The sequence below is a fragment of the Colletes gigas genome, unplaced genomic scaffold (assembly GCF_013123115.1).
Source record: "Colletes gigas isolate AHSC1104 unplaced genomic scaffold, ASM1312311v1 Colletes_gigas_Sc00017, whole genome shotgun sequence".
Taxonomy (NCBI): domain Eukaryota; kingdom Metazoa; phylum Arthropoda; class Insecta; order Hymenoptera; family Colletidae; genus Colletes; species Colletes gigas.
Window position 1 is genome coordinate 2,203,486 of NW_025106646.1, and position 15,969 is coordinate 2,219,454.

Sequence of the window (15,969 nt, forward strand, 5' to 3'; positions counted from 1 at the left end):
CATAATTGCACCAAATACAAAACCATTTAATAATAATATACTTATGTAATTAAATTGGATATTAAATAAATATTTTTAATCATAACATATTCCTCGAATGAAAAGAAATGCAAGAACTTTAGCTGTTTAAAGGCTGAGTTAATTTTGAACTCACCTTAAAGGGATCAACAAGATCTGAAACAGTGGATACAGCGAAATTTTTCAACGTTATTTTTTTAATTGTTTTGGTCGTTATTTCTGTATACTTTTTCTCTGTAAACCAGTATCATTTTATCAGTATATCAGGATTTATTTAATTTTCAAGCATGTCTCTATAGTAGCGGCCACTGATATTGGAAAATTCAACCTTTCGCCTCGAATAAATTTATCAATACGAAATTCCAGAGCTGGGATTGAAATTGAAATTGGTCGCCCCACATGTTGCACATCGGTAACACTTGTTTGGCTACTTTTAAACGAATTAACCCACTTGTACACTTTCACCTTCTACCGTTACATTTTTAAATTAAATTTCAGATGCTATTGCACTTTCAGGAATCAGAAATTTCATTTTGTATTACAACTCGTATAAATTATACTGAGAAACCATAACTTTAGATATTTAATTAAATTAATACAGATTTTACGCGTACCATATTTAAACAATTACGTATTCTCTGCGCCAAGATGTTATAACTAATCAAATTTCAATACTGTATTTCTTGTTGGTAGAAAATACCAAGGATGCAAGGAATTGTCACTTTCCCTCTACATAATACAAGCTATTATTGTTGAAGCAAGAACTGATATGGCTAGAAACTTCATAACTGGTGTAACATTGTGAGCACTCACTTTGTACGCAATACATTACATCCTACATCGCTGATAAGAACTAGTTTGAATGCAGACAAAGAAAACGTCGCCATACACTTTCTTTTGCCTGAATATTAAATGTTTCTAAATTAAGAGACCAGATTTTACGATATTCGAATCTTTCCAATGATAAAAAAGAAACAAATGTTTTAACATTTCAAATTTTTGTGATACAGAAAATGATTAAAGTGGCTTTCTATAAGCTTGACATCGTCACTTTATGGTTTGTTAATCTCTCTATTATAGAACGCGATTATGCTGATTTTTTAAATTAACAACTGGTCATTAATACACTAGTTATTTAGATTAATGTCGAACAAAAGTATCAAGAATTCTCGCTCAGAGAGCGTTGACTATGCCAGGAATAGAGAACCTTTTGGCAGAAGATTCTTCATTATTTATTTATGCTAACATTATAAAGACACGTGTACATAAATATAAACTGATTATATTTTAATATACATAAACAATTATACGCCGATTAAAATGTTTTACTTTTCGACATTGTGCTTTCACAATAAAAGTTTTCTAATTTAACTTAATTAAAATACAAACTGTTTGAGAATATATCATGTACAAATTGAAAAGTTAAAAAATAGACAACATATATAAAAAAATTGAGTACCTCATTTAAGCCATAGGTTCTCCATTCTTGAATAGGAAATCAAACGAAAGAAAATCAAAAGAAATTATATACTGACTTATGAGATAACCTAACGCTCTCTATAAGTAATTATGATAAATACCTTTGGCAATTAACTGTGGATTCGACTATGTTAAATTTTCGTGACTTACCTGAAACAGAAAAAAAACAATGAAATTAGTGACAATGAACAACAATTTCAGTTTCAATTAAATTAGTAAAGTCGCAAATCAGTTCGCTGATTTTTCATAAGACCATTTCGTTAATTTTACCGATATTATGAAGAGGAACTTAGTCAAATATAAATTAACGACTTTTCAGGAATATATAAATAAGACAAATTTCGAAACAATTTTTATTACGAAAAAACACGTTTCAAAATCCCCTGGTTAACTTTGGCTATTAAAAATAAAATATTATACATAAAAATTATTTTATGTATCGTTAATAGGATATCATTTAGTAACAGAAGTAATTTTTCCTATAAAAAATAAGTATTTAAGTTTTTAAAAAAAAACTAATTTAACCGAATTTCTGAATAAAACACATTCCCGATGTTTGACCATTTGTTTCGAGAACAACTTGCATAGGCATTGTGAAAAAATTATTAACTAAAAGCTTGTTCCTCACGGTGAAATGAATAAAAATATACATATACATATGAACTGAAACATGCACTTCAATGGAATAAAATGAAGCTCTGTTTCGATACTCCGAACGACTAGTTTATCGTTAACGACGTAGATTCTCTTGTTACCAATTTACGCTTATTTTTGTAAATGTTTCGCGAATCGTTCCAAAAGAGATTCCAGCGTTCGCGTATAAACGACTGCCGTACGATGCTAAAAATGTGGAGCTTTGTTCGCGTCATATGACGCGAATTCTGCACTGGCCATTGTAACTTTGCTAAATTTATTGCAGACGAACGCACTAGATTTTTCAAACGTCACCGCAGAAAACGAGTCCGCAGGCCTCGAATCAAAGCGTCGTCGTTTTCAGATAACGCGCGATGAACGAAAACAGATATGTCACTAACAATATTGCGACGGAGAACTGCAGATCCGTCCGACAGGTTTATCCCTTTCGGTCGCAAAAATATTTTTACGAATAAAGCATAGTTCGAGCGTAATATTTTACATTAAAAAAGACTGGTGAAAAAATAGAAAATTACGAAGAGATTCAGTTTTCGCGAGAATGCAGTCGTAAGGTATGATAGTTTGTAATAATAATTTGCAACGAGGTAATTTGTTATCTATAAAATATTGGAACAAATATTGCAAAATGGTATTATGAAAAACACAATCGGTTTGTAATGTACGTTTTTTATTCTTTCTACTTAACGTACAATATTGTATTCAAATTGTATTTAATTCGTGAATATATTTTTGCAACCGAGAGAGATATAAACCTGTCCAACGAATCTGCAATTTTGTGCCTCGATATTGGCACTGATGTACGTTATCTGACGGCATTCTGATTCGGGGCCTCGGGACTTGTTTTCTACGGTGACGTTTGAAAAATCTAGCCTACTCGTCAGCAATAAATTTAACAGACTAGCAATAACCAGTACAAAACGCCAGTCAAGCGTCACGAACGAAGCTCAACATTTTCAGAATCGCACGACAATCTAACCTAACCTAACCTAGATCTTCTAGATTGACTTTCTAACCAACGGTGGCTAGATAGAAAATTAATATTTACTTAGAGAAATACTTAATCAAAACTCTTAAGAATGCTAGCATTCGAACCTTTTCCGGGTCTAGTCGACTTCTTTTTCTATCAACAATGATGCTCGATGCAAATTCCGCTTCCTAACTTAACCTAACCAAGACTTTCTAGATTGACTTTCTAACCAACGGTGGCTAGATAGAAAATTAATATTTACTTAGAGAAATACCTAATCAAAACTCTTAAGAATGCTAGCATTCGAACCTTTTCCGGGTCTAGTCGACTTCTTTTTCTATCAACTATGATGCTCGATGCAAATTCCGCCTCGTTGGCTCGTCCTGAATTACATCGACGATGTTTACAATTCTAATGTTGTTGTCAGGACTTTCGTTGCTTTCGACGAATGTCCACAATGTCCGTGTCACCTTGTTTAATACCACAAACACAAACTAAACACACTTATGCAATAATAATAATTTTGCAACGCGATAATTACGATGTAATTGCGCACGCATGTGGTGACCGGTCTGTGCACAAAAATCTATCATGGCGTCGCACGACACGTTCGCGTGAACGCTTAAGAGGGCGCCACGTACACGAGATCTATATACATCGATGCATTCAAATTTTTCAGCGAATCGAAATTAAATCCTTTATATTTTTCAAGTACAATAATTGGTAAATTCCAAAGTAGATTTTTTGGAAGGATTTATAATATTTCTCTACTTTTACTCAATAGTAAAGAGACGGGGTATGGAAACTAAAATTTCAGTAAATTACTTAGGTTTCGAGTGGCCAATCTAGGAGCTATAAATCGGTTTCAAGTCATGAAACAGTTATGAAACCCCGAGAAAATGTTGTAACTGGTATAAATACATCGATTTAGGCTTATTCCGGTTTACATTACGGTTCCACATCGGTTCTGGAGCTGTTGTTTTTCATGTAATAATAATTAAGATTTTCGTTGGTGCATACAATACGTTATTATTTTCACAAATTCAAGAATCAAAACTGACATAAAATTGTACATACACGGAACCGTAGACAACAATTATAGAATCGAAATATCTCTAACAATTATAACACTTTTTCGGTTCTCATAACTGTTTTAATTCAGAACCGATATGTAACAGTTTGAAACAGTTATTTTCCCCACCCCTAATCTTTACTTGTTGTTTCAAAATACTCGAGTCGTCCTTAAACGCGATACGCCATCGTAGTGTCTGTTGGCCTAACGTTTACCATATGTTTCCCGCTGAAACCTCGCAAACGACACATTTGCGAGCAATCACGTGTGGTCAGACGCACGCATCGCGCGATAATGTGGCCAGCTGAGTCTCGTGGGGCCCGGTAGACGCCGTGATATATGATTTCGGTCAGTGCTGTCACAACACGAACGTCTCCTAAATTTCCAACGATTATAGATCTTCCGAAAGGCAACGACGGCGGCGCGAGCTCAAGAATCCCACCCATTATATGGCACGAACTTTCGTTCCGCTGTACGGAAAAATCAATATTTATGGCACAGTGTCAACTGTCCCCACCGCTTTCCCATTGGCGGTCTATTTCGGTGGCAGGTTCCGATCTCTACGTTTGCCTCTACCGGGTGTCGACCTCACGAAAATCGAGTTTTGACGAGTACAAATGCGCCCCCGCGCCGTGTCGAGGGAAAAAGGCGACACCCCCGCTGCCCCGGACTAATCGATAGACAGTCTGAAAATCCCCGGGAGCGTGACAGCGAGTTTATGGACATAAATCACCCCCCGCGTCCGGACAGACAGCGCTCTTCGCCTGGAGAAGCAAACCACCCTGGTACAAACGACTCCCTCTTTTCTTTCAGCAACCAGCGGGGTCAGAGTTCGGACTACTACGCTTTCGACCCAAAGTTTCGAATCGTTACGCAAACGATACCCAATTCGAGTCGCGAATCGAGCTACCAAAATTGACCAAATTAATCATTGTTTTAAAAATAATTCATAAATACGAGTTACGTTTTATCAACAAATCTACAACCAATCGATTTGTTGATATCAAGAGTAAATACCAAATTTACTTTTGCGAATATTTAAAAAAAAAATTGTTTGACAGGTAATGTCAAAAAGATTCTACATTAATTAATATATAATTCAAAGTATTCACATATAAAAATAGTTTAATCTCTTATACTCTCAAAAAATTTAATCCTAATTAGCTTTTAAGATAAATTTATAAACACGAATTACTTTTATTAATAATTTATTTTTGTCCATTGATAAATACGTGTTAAGCGTCAAGTTGCAGAGTCTCGATAATTTATTAAATGAAACGGTTAGGTATTTCTTTTGACCCCGGTGGCCCTGTAAAAATATTACTCACGGCGCTAAGAGGGTCGTAAAATTATTGTTGAGACGCTAAGGGTGCCGAGAATGTTGAAAGTTTTGGAACCTTTGCACGGAGGCTCCGGTTAAAGCTGCCCCGTTAAACGCTATTTCATTATAACGTGCTTGTGCTGTAATGAACGCTCGGCAAAACGGCAATTCCCCAAATTCTCTAACTTGGAACGATACTGAGGAATGCAGTTGTAATAACAGTAATAATAACACCATATTGGCTCGATCATAACGCGATCATTGAACTTTTAACGAAATATTCTAAAAAGCATTTCTTTTTTAAATGAAAAAGTAAACAACTTTCGAACGTAACCGGTATAAATTTATTGGGTGATAATATTTTTACACTGATTCCTGTGTTAGGTATATGGCCCACTTTCATCCGTATCTCCTGCGCTGGATAAGCTAGGTTCAACAGAATGGTTTGGATCAACATCCTCCCACGCTGATTCAAAGATATGGCACCGCATACCTTTTTTAAATCTCCAATATATCGTGCATGCTCTTTTCCCCGAGCTCATTTCACGTAAAAAGGATCCAGTTGATTTTTGGGTCAACGTGGTAATAATATAATTAATAATACCGTACAATAAATGAACTTCTTAACTCTTTCTTTTGCATTTTGTAATGCACCCATTATCTCTAGAAAGACAAATGTGAATAAATAATCAGTGTCGCTAACAATGAGCATACATTTGTTACCTAAGCAGAAACATATTAAAGTATTGTAAATGTTGTACTTCAAGACATTTCTTGATAAAAACTGCCAGTTCAGAGAAATAGATCTCAGAAGAAATACGAGAAGAAATTTAATTTCCATTTATTCCACAAGCAATCGCTGTGGCAACAAAATCAATTTCCGCCCCATTCTTATCTTACTCACAAACTTATCGTCGTACATTTTCTAGAAACTTAAAACATAAAAACAATATTCTACTACATTCAAATGATGGAAATTATTTGAAAAGTATTTTGTTTTGTTTAATTGTTGATATCAGTGGAAATTACACTGTGAATTATATATTAATAATCGGTATACAGATGTATTACTTTCTTTCACTCAAAAAACGGTCACAACATTCCGATAGGCCTGATATTGGTTCAAATCAGTTTTAAAAAGGAGAAGAGGCATTTTTAAACCCTATTCTAACAATCGACAATTCGTAGATGCATCGCTATACCCTAGAAACAAAGCGGTACGGTGTGGAGCGACGTTTAATAAGTGGGAGAGCTCCGGTGAAAGCCAAAACTCGTATGTCGACAGGCAAAGTTTTTGCCACGGTTTTTTTGGGATTCAAAAGGAGTAGCGTTCGTTGTTTTTCTTCGCGAACGACGCGTAGTCAATGCTGTTTTGTTACGGCGAACTTTTACAAAGGATCAAGGCGGAGTACCAGTCTGAACAACGCAATGTTCTAATCCGTAGCGAGCGTACAAAAACTTTTAGAAAAACACAACCAATGTTTCAAAAATTGCACCGGGGGACTGTTAAACATCCGTCGTAAAGTAATTATCGTTTATTTTGACCAGTTAAAGAATCGTTTCGAGAACTATTTGGGAATGATCCACAGGTGGAAGAATTCGCACGCTAAATTAGCTTAATATACGACCCATACATTTCTACGTTAAAAGGCTGCTAATTCACTGTACATATACGACAATAATGATAAAACATTTTTAGTATACGTTTCTGAAAATTTAGTTAAATGATATTTTTATTTAAGTTTTAAGTTATAAATATAAATCCCTAAAATCGTTTTTTATTATTCATTGTAATTTTTCCTATAGGATACTTTTACTGCAAGATAATTGCAAATAAAAGGATTCTACAACTAAACTATAGGTGAATTTTTACAGAATTTTTTATTCGTACAAAATGTGCGAAAATAACAAAACATTGTGTACCATTCCAGGATTAAATTTATATCAATTCATTAGGAAATATTTTATTCTATAACTGGAAGTTATATGTTTATTTAATGGATAAACAGTTTGTCTTTAAATTCATTTCTTGAAATTGTAAAATTCTACTCTCGAATTCGATTATTATTACATTTATATTCTGAACTCATTTGTAACAATTTTCTCGAGAGACACTCTGAAAGATTCCGCATGAATGTTCCATTTCCATTTTTTAATATCCTCCTTCAGCGATCTCGAGTCGATTGCAAGGAAACTATACGACATTTTCAACCCTTCGAACCAGAGAGACCTTCAGGGTGCCATAGTTGGAAAAAACGTTGCGCCACTCCAGGGTTAAATTCGTTTTCAACTTTATTTTGCGGATCGAACGAGCTCGACGGAAGGGAGGAATTGGTCCGCGGATCAAACTTTACGCGCCCATGAATATATCGGGTAGAAAAGATACGGGGGTTGGATTCGGTTCAAGGAAGGAAAAACCACCATCGACGGCGATCAATCAGAATTTCGAGGAAATTTCAAGAGTGTCCAAAGCTCTCTCCCAACCGACGAAAGAAAAAAGGCGCGCACGCTTGCGTAACTCGACGATTTACGACGATCCTGCTCGTTTCGGACGATTCACGGGAAAGGGGTGCACCACCCACGTACATGGCCAGCGCAATCCACACCCATCCGCCTCGAGGTGTAACGAAAGACAGTGGGAGAGAAAAGAGCCTCGGAGAGGGGAAAGGGCGGGTTTTTATCGATTATCGACTAGAGCCGGAAAAAGAGCACAGCTTGATGGATTCAAACACGGCCTACCACTTTTCCCGACTACTTCAACCACACCCTGCCTCGGTCACTGTAGAGAGTCGTTAAAATGGAACGGTATCGGGTAGAAGCGGGGGGGAAATTTCCGCACTTCCTGAAACTCGTCGGAACGAATTGTAACGCTAGTCGTTTCGGATTTACACCAGTTTCCACCGCTTTCGAGCCCGAAAAATCGAAACTATCGATCGTCTTGGATTCAGGATTGGTTGTTCGTACCGGTTTTAACAACTGACAGTGGTGAAACTAATGGCGATTTTCGTTTCTGAAGAAACCCTATACAATCGAATGTTCACTTTGGGTATTGAAACATTAAAAAAAATATGTGTTTTCCCTAAATAACGAGTAAAGAAATGGAAAATTAGTTTGGCGTGGTTTGATCAGAGACATCTACGTAGAACTATACTTTATTATAATTTACGCGATGGATCATCGTATTCTGTCATCTAAATTGACGTCGCTATTATTATTATGCATAGTAAACATTGTTTCATATGGAGTTGTATCGTTTCGAAAGGATCCTGATGTTACTAATTCTAAGTTTCTTGTAGATGGACGTGTAGAAGACGTTTTTTAATAGATTCATATATTTTTTATTGCATCAATTGATGCACCTTGATGTTCTTTAGAAAAAAATATTGGTTCAGACGATATTTTAATTTTTATGTTGTTGAAAAATCACGACTCCTTCGTCAATGTTGTAATGATTTTATTTACAGAAAAAGTCAAATGTGATGACCACTTACATCACATTTCCTATAACTTGTAATGTTCCCTTTTCCATTACAACGATGTCGCTAATAACCATGTAGTTGATGCGACGTTAAACTATTAATAAAAAAAAAAAATAAATAGTTTCATCCAAGTGTTTTGTTGATACTAAAACAAAATTACAAAGCGAAACAAAATTTTTCTAGCCACACATTATATTTTCGATAAAGAGTTTTTTTTATCCAAAGTGCGTAGGATTTTGGGAGTATGTCTATTCACCAAAGATGATTGTAATTGACCCTCGCAACCAAAAATAATTTTTTCAAAATGATTTCAAATTTTTTAATTTCGTCGAAAACTTTCTGCACCTCCTCCCTGTCGATTCTTCGTAAAAATTTGTTTTCGATTTTTAATAAATTTATTTCACGCTCTACAGACATATTGTTTAATACTTTTTTATAAGTATTCATGAGCTCTACTTGAAAAATAAATTTCAAGGAAATACATTTACTATTGTAGGAGACCATAAGGTGTAAGGTCTAGGTACTTGCATTCCTCGTCTGTGATTCAACCCAAGAAAATATTCGCTGCTACCCTCAATACAAGACTGGAGTCCCGAATTTCGATCATTAAACGAGGGACTACTGCGTTACAACAAATTGGAGCTATTTTAACAAACAATAGGTGGAAGAGCTAACCCAGACCTAACCCAGCCCAAGAAAATATTCCCTGCTACATTCGATATAAGACTGTGGTCCCGAATTTCGATCATTAAGCGAGGGACTACTGCGTTACAACAAATTGGAGCTATTTTAACGAACAATAGTTGGAAGACCTAACCCAGACCTAACCCAGCCCAAGAAAATATTCTCTGCTACCCTCGATACAAGACTGGGGTCCCGAATTTCGATCATTAAACGAGGGACTACTGCGTTACAACGAATTCGAGCTATTAACGAACGATAGCTGGAAGAGAAACCGTAATGTGTCTGCTATGAAAACCGTAAATGCCTACTTTTAATCGATTCCGTGTAGAACGTTCGTTCGATTATTATATTCGAGGACCATCGCGCCTCAGTGCTGGTAGCCAATCACTCCGCTCGAGCGTATCAATCGCAACCGATGGGAATAATTCATCGTTCAATTCCGATCCGCTGCACGCGATTCGATCGAATCCCCGAGTCGAAGCTGATCTGTCCGCGATTGGCAATCGCGAACGACCCTGTTCCCTGACGTGACACGCGCGCAAACATGCACAAACCGCGCTCGAACACACGCGCAAACCACGTGGTTTCTTGGCGGACGTGATTCGCGTGACTGATCGTAATTGAATCTTATCGCGCGAAGACGCGAAGCGAGACGAATTTGTCGCTTAATCGCGCGTCCCGGTGTAATTAAGCGCGAGTAATTCGACCGTAAATTCAGGTGAATTAACGTGATCCCTCCTCGCGGCGGGCGTGGAAGCAGACGGGGAGGCGGGTACGCGTCGCGCGAAAATATTAGGTCAGCCCATTATGGAGCAATTCTTTTTCTTCCGAGAAGCCTGCGATGCAGCGATAAATGTAAATTATGAAAGGACTACGCCCGCGCACCTGTTCGTAATATAGTCGGGGTGAAATCATTTGGCTCCTCAAGGACGCTCACGAATGATTACTCCGGGTACTCTGGTCTCGAGGAAATAGTTCTAGAAATGCTTCTCGAGTCTCACTTATTATACATTGGAAATTCTACATAGTGCATCTTACTTATAAATATTGGAACACTATTTTTCATCAAAGACTGTCTAGTCGAGGCACATGGTAGACACTTTTAACCATTTTCTTACTTCATCCATAACGTCACATACATTACGAAATTTTAATTTTAATTTTAAGTAAAAATGCTTAAATATTATTGGGGACGAGAAGATAAAAATTACGCGTACTAGCAATGGTTGTCTATTTTATAAACAAAATAAAAACTGTCGACCACTGTCATTATGTACAATATTATATTCAAAATATGCAGTCGGTCTATTAAATATATTTCTAGATAATTGAAAATATACATCGAATAAAATTACTATAAATATAACGTGTTGATTCAAGCAATCCGCTTCAGTTTGAGCTACGATAACATATACAGTTCCAGTGGAGAATTTTCGATGTAATATCGTGGGTCACAAGTGACCCGTCCAAGGGTTACTAGGGTAACGCCACTTTCCAATAAAAAGAAATATGATAAGCGTGATTGAGCTCGAGGAGACCATCCTTTGGGTGACTCGGTCTTTCTAGGGTTAATAAACAAATCCGGAGGGGGTGGGGTAACAAGTCCGGGCAGAACCGGAGCTCGCGGAAATTCATTATCGCGCGTAATAAATTTGCTCGCGGCAGAAAGCGTGCTCGTTCCCGGTTTTCATTATTTCGAGAGACTCTCGTTTATCTCATCGCTCCGGCAATTTATCGCGATGTTTCGAGTTACGATGGAACACAGCGGCGCGGTTCTAAAATAATGTCGGTTTCCCTAATTATCTTCCTGCCTAGACGAGAGAGGAAGACCCTCGGTTCGTCATTCTGGCCCCGTGTCATAACACATTGTGATGCTCCACCCCGAGTGCGTCCCGATACCCCGGCAGTCTTCTGATTTAGATCTATGCTCTGCGTGGGCGGCAGACCCTGATAGTGATCTATCTTAATCGCGAACCGTCGAGCAAGGATCCGCGCCTCTCATTTGTGCACCAGCTACCTAGTAGCATAATTGGCCGGCGTTCGGTTTCTGGCACTTAGGGAAAAGTGCCAGTTATGGATAAGATTTACAAAAGTTATAAATTTTAGGTAATTTTGTGACTCGGGAAGCTGGACGATATGAAAACCTTCCTCGAAATTTATTTTAAACGGAAGAATGCTTTGCAACGTTTATTTCTACCTTAAAAGGTAAAAGAAAATTTTTGCAAAAATTGAAATATTTTTCATTCTTTTCGTACGATGCAATTAATTAGACTTTTCCACTGCATTCCTCGTGTTTACACGAACTTTAAACTTCCGTAGGTGTTTCTTAATATTTATTTTATATATCTCGCGATGTTATGTTTCTGACTCCTTGCGTGCTTTTCATTGCATGATAGAGCTTGTGTTTCTGACGTAAAGAAAACACGTGGAAGGAAAACAAACGTGCACTCTAACTCGGGGAAACAGCGGAGGTTAAACTCTTACCTTACAGTTTAATTTGAGGCCGTGTGTGTGTCACAGTCAGGCTCTGAATTTATTACGCGCCATAATAGACGTTTAATCTGCCTTTGCCAGTCGGCTAGAAACTAATGGGACCGTGAGAAGAAAATTTAAAAAGTTCATTCTTTTGAAAAACATGAAATATTAAGCAAGAATACCGAATGGAATTAATTTTACTGCGAGCGTGGTCTCTCGTTGTCGTATTTGAATCACGTTGTGTCACGCGCGCGACTCGTGTCCATCACGATTGGCCCGTAACATGGATCATGAGTCTGACACAATATTACAAGATAAAGTGTTAAAAATAACGCATATACGATAGAACAAATTCAAGATCGTCGACATATTGTTCGCGTGTCCGAACATCTTTTGTCTTTTCACTAATCGACGTTCATTCACTAAGTAGGCCTAGTTTTACATTTGTTTAATTATATTACTTATTTACTATACGTGTAAATAACCCATTAGTGTACAAGAGAAAGTATAAGTAGAGAGCGAAATAAAATTGATATTGAGACTTATAATTTCTTCTACAATTTGTACCCTTGGATCTAGGTCCAGATTGATTCCTGTTTAACCCGTGATCCATATCATTGGATCATCAGAAACACGAATCATATGTATGATACAATTTCGAGACGATAAAGACGAATTATATTTGTAATAAAACTGATTACATTTGTACGTATAATATTTGATGTTTTTTTAGAAGAGTTAATTTCTGAAATTTCCTGATCATGGGTCAGTTGTCTCTTATTTAATTTTCAAAAGCAAATGATGCGTATTCCGACCCGTAAGAAATGCAAAAAGAATTATCAAATTCTTTTCAGAAGATTAAAAATGCACAGACTTTCGCAGAAAATTATTGGAACGTGAAAAAATTGCCAACGGAACGTGACATCCCGTCACGACTACGGTTCTCTTTAAAAGACGAACAGGGATCGCGTTGGAAGTTCGGCGGATAAAAGAATCGACTCGCAGAAAGTAGTTTATAAGTAGAAAACAAGTGGAGATAAAGGAAGCAGAAGAGCCTAACACAGGAAGCCTCCTCTTCTTTCTATTTGCCCCGAACATTCTTAAAGTGCTCCAAGTCTGTCCTCAAAAGTTCGATTCTTTGAAAGTCTACGAGAACGCACTCGATCTTCCACAAAACCGAGCGTCCCATTACATCGCAATCGAGCGTACAGCCGATTTTTAGCACAAAGGATCTCGGAACGGCTCGAAACTGCCCTACGATACTCCAACTTCCCTAAGCGAATCTGTCTTCGAGACGATATCATCTCTCTGCCAACAAAATTTATGACGTTTCTCGAAATCGAGTTTCCGCGATACGTAACTTCGAATCTTCTAAAATTACATCGAGAGAATACCACCGTTGCAACCTTGTTGCTATTTTAGAAAAACGTTTCTCACTTCATCTCTGGTTTATCTCATTTTGTGGTACGTAGAATATTTTAATAAAGATCTAAATTCCCCAACTTTGGTGTTCGCGTTGTTTCTCTACAAACACTCCTCTCAATTGTATTTAAGCTTGAGAAGGGATGACCGCTTAAGTCGAGTCCCAGGTGTAATTCACATTTAATTATTTATGGGAATCTTTTATTTTACGGTCTGTTAATCGGCCACCTGTCTGCAGCAGCGAAGGATTTCAGGTTCAACGCGAGGCAAAACGATCTTTTCTCGTGACACTCTAGATTCTACGACCGCGAATGGAAAGTTGCGCAAACGTTGACCAGATCACCAAAGACGGTCGGTCGCGGTTAAAAGCGAGTCGAGTGAGTTGGTAACGGTATATAGTTGGATTCTGCGAGTTCTTGATCGTGCTCAAGCAACTCTGGAACGGCCATTGAAACGGGGCGATACGGTTACATGCGCCACGGTAACTGGATCTCCATTCGTAGATTTCTATTTAAATTGTGGAAAATGTTCCCGGGGACAGACTCCGTGAATATACCCCGCCCCCCGTGCCAAACACCGACAATTGGCCACGATTATAATGGAAAGAAGGAAAAGTGACGAAACTTTAAATTCCGCGAGGCTCCTGCGCGAAGTTTACATTGCCGAAGAATTAACTCGCCAAACTGGAATTGTGTTTAATTCAGAATTGGAGTTTCGGGCTAGGCTCTTTGTCCGTATTGGTGCTTTTCATCTCGAAACTTTGCTACGTACAGTGGGCACGATTCGACCCTGCATACTCAATTATTTCGTTGATTATCGAGGAAACTGTTCTTTGCGAACGCAACAAATTTCCTCATCGCCTATGCGTTTCTTCGAATTTGTAATTTTGATTTAATTACTCGCTGGTTCGCCATTTAAACACGACGTCCTCATTTTCGATCTCAAGTGTCGCGATACTGCTCCGTTATTACAGTTTTTGAAGGAGTTATAATGTTTTTTATGTACGATACAAATAGTCATATACTGTAGCAATTAATTTTCAAAATATGTAATTACGTTTGTTTAAAAAATACTGCTTCGACATGATTATTACTGCTAGTTGTTTATTACATAAATATCTTGCTCTTGAATTTGAAGAACAGTATGTTACAGATTAACCCTAACCTTAATAAGTTGCTAAGTATGTTTACCGTTCGGACTGATTGCTACATGCAAGAATAGCCACTTTTATTTCTAACGTACTGTGACAGTAAATACACGGGAATGAAACTTGTCGAACTGTAATTAACAGGTGTCAATATGACAGTCGCGTGACTCGATAAATCTCGGTTCGATTGATACTAATAGTCACACAAACATCGACCAATTGACAATTTTCAACTTTTATCAGATTCTGTGTACAAACAGAGCATCGAAGAATATTAAATACGAATCTTTACTACCATGAAAATAGTCGATACGTATTTAGTTCCGAAAACTATAAAAGAAAAAATGATTAAAATAAAGGTGGAATTCTTAACAAACTATGACTATTCTATTCTATTCTATTCTAGCCGCTTAGGTTAAATTGAATATTTGTTTGGACGAAAATTAGGATTTTGGTTTAACAAATATGTCGACTGTAATTTACAAATTAATTCACGAACGAAACCGTAAACGGAAATTAGTTTACCGATGGATCTAAACCGTGCACCGGAACCATTGATTGCGTGCAATCCAAACAAGCGACTCGGATAATACGCGGACGTAATTAAAATCACAGAAAAGAAAAACCGCCGAAGATATCGTGGGACTTCGGCGTATCCGCTTTCGGGGTGCTTTGCAAAGAATGAAACGGAATCCTTGGAGGGAAGCGTAAGCAAAGAACACTTTAATCGTTCCTCTTTCACTCCACGCGGCGAAGGAAATTACTGTTTTTCTCCGCGGGTCAGATTTTAGCCGCGGGGATGAAACAATGCCGGGTTACAAACTAAAAAGAGTATTGCTTGTTCTATAGAGAGCCGGGAAAATATTGCGTCTCGAATGGCCCGGGTGTTTTAAGAGCGAGCGCAAATGTAATTTGGCGCAACAACAATGCAATGGACGTATCGTAATATCCGCGGAAATTTTTGACGGTCCTGAAATATCGTGCAATTTGTTAGGTTTCCACCATTTTGTATCGCGCGTAAATGAAAATTCTGTTCATCGAATATTGATTTCGACGCGACGCGTAATATTAACTCCTTGCAAACGTGGATATATCATACACTCGATACAAAGATATTTTAAAAAGAAAAACTTGAATATGCCGGTATCGAAATGTTAGTTAAAAGTCTGAAGAAAATCTTAGAATGGTCTCCTCAAGCCTAAGATATGAATCCTTAAAAAAATGTTTGAGCAAGTATAAAATAAAATTAAC

At 37.3% G+C, this 15,969-nt stretch overlaps 1 protein-coding gene across 2 annotated transcripts in view; it reads right to left on the reverse strand.

Annotated features, from left to right (window-relative positions):
• The window catches only part of LOC122400402 (heterogeneous nuclear ribonucleoprotein L), a 327,347-nt gene that overhangs the window by 249,885 nt on the left and 61,493 nt on the right, over nt 1-15,969 (reverse strand). The window lies entirely within an intron of this gene.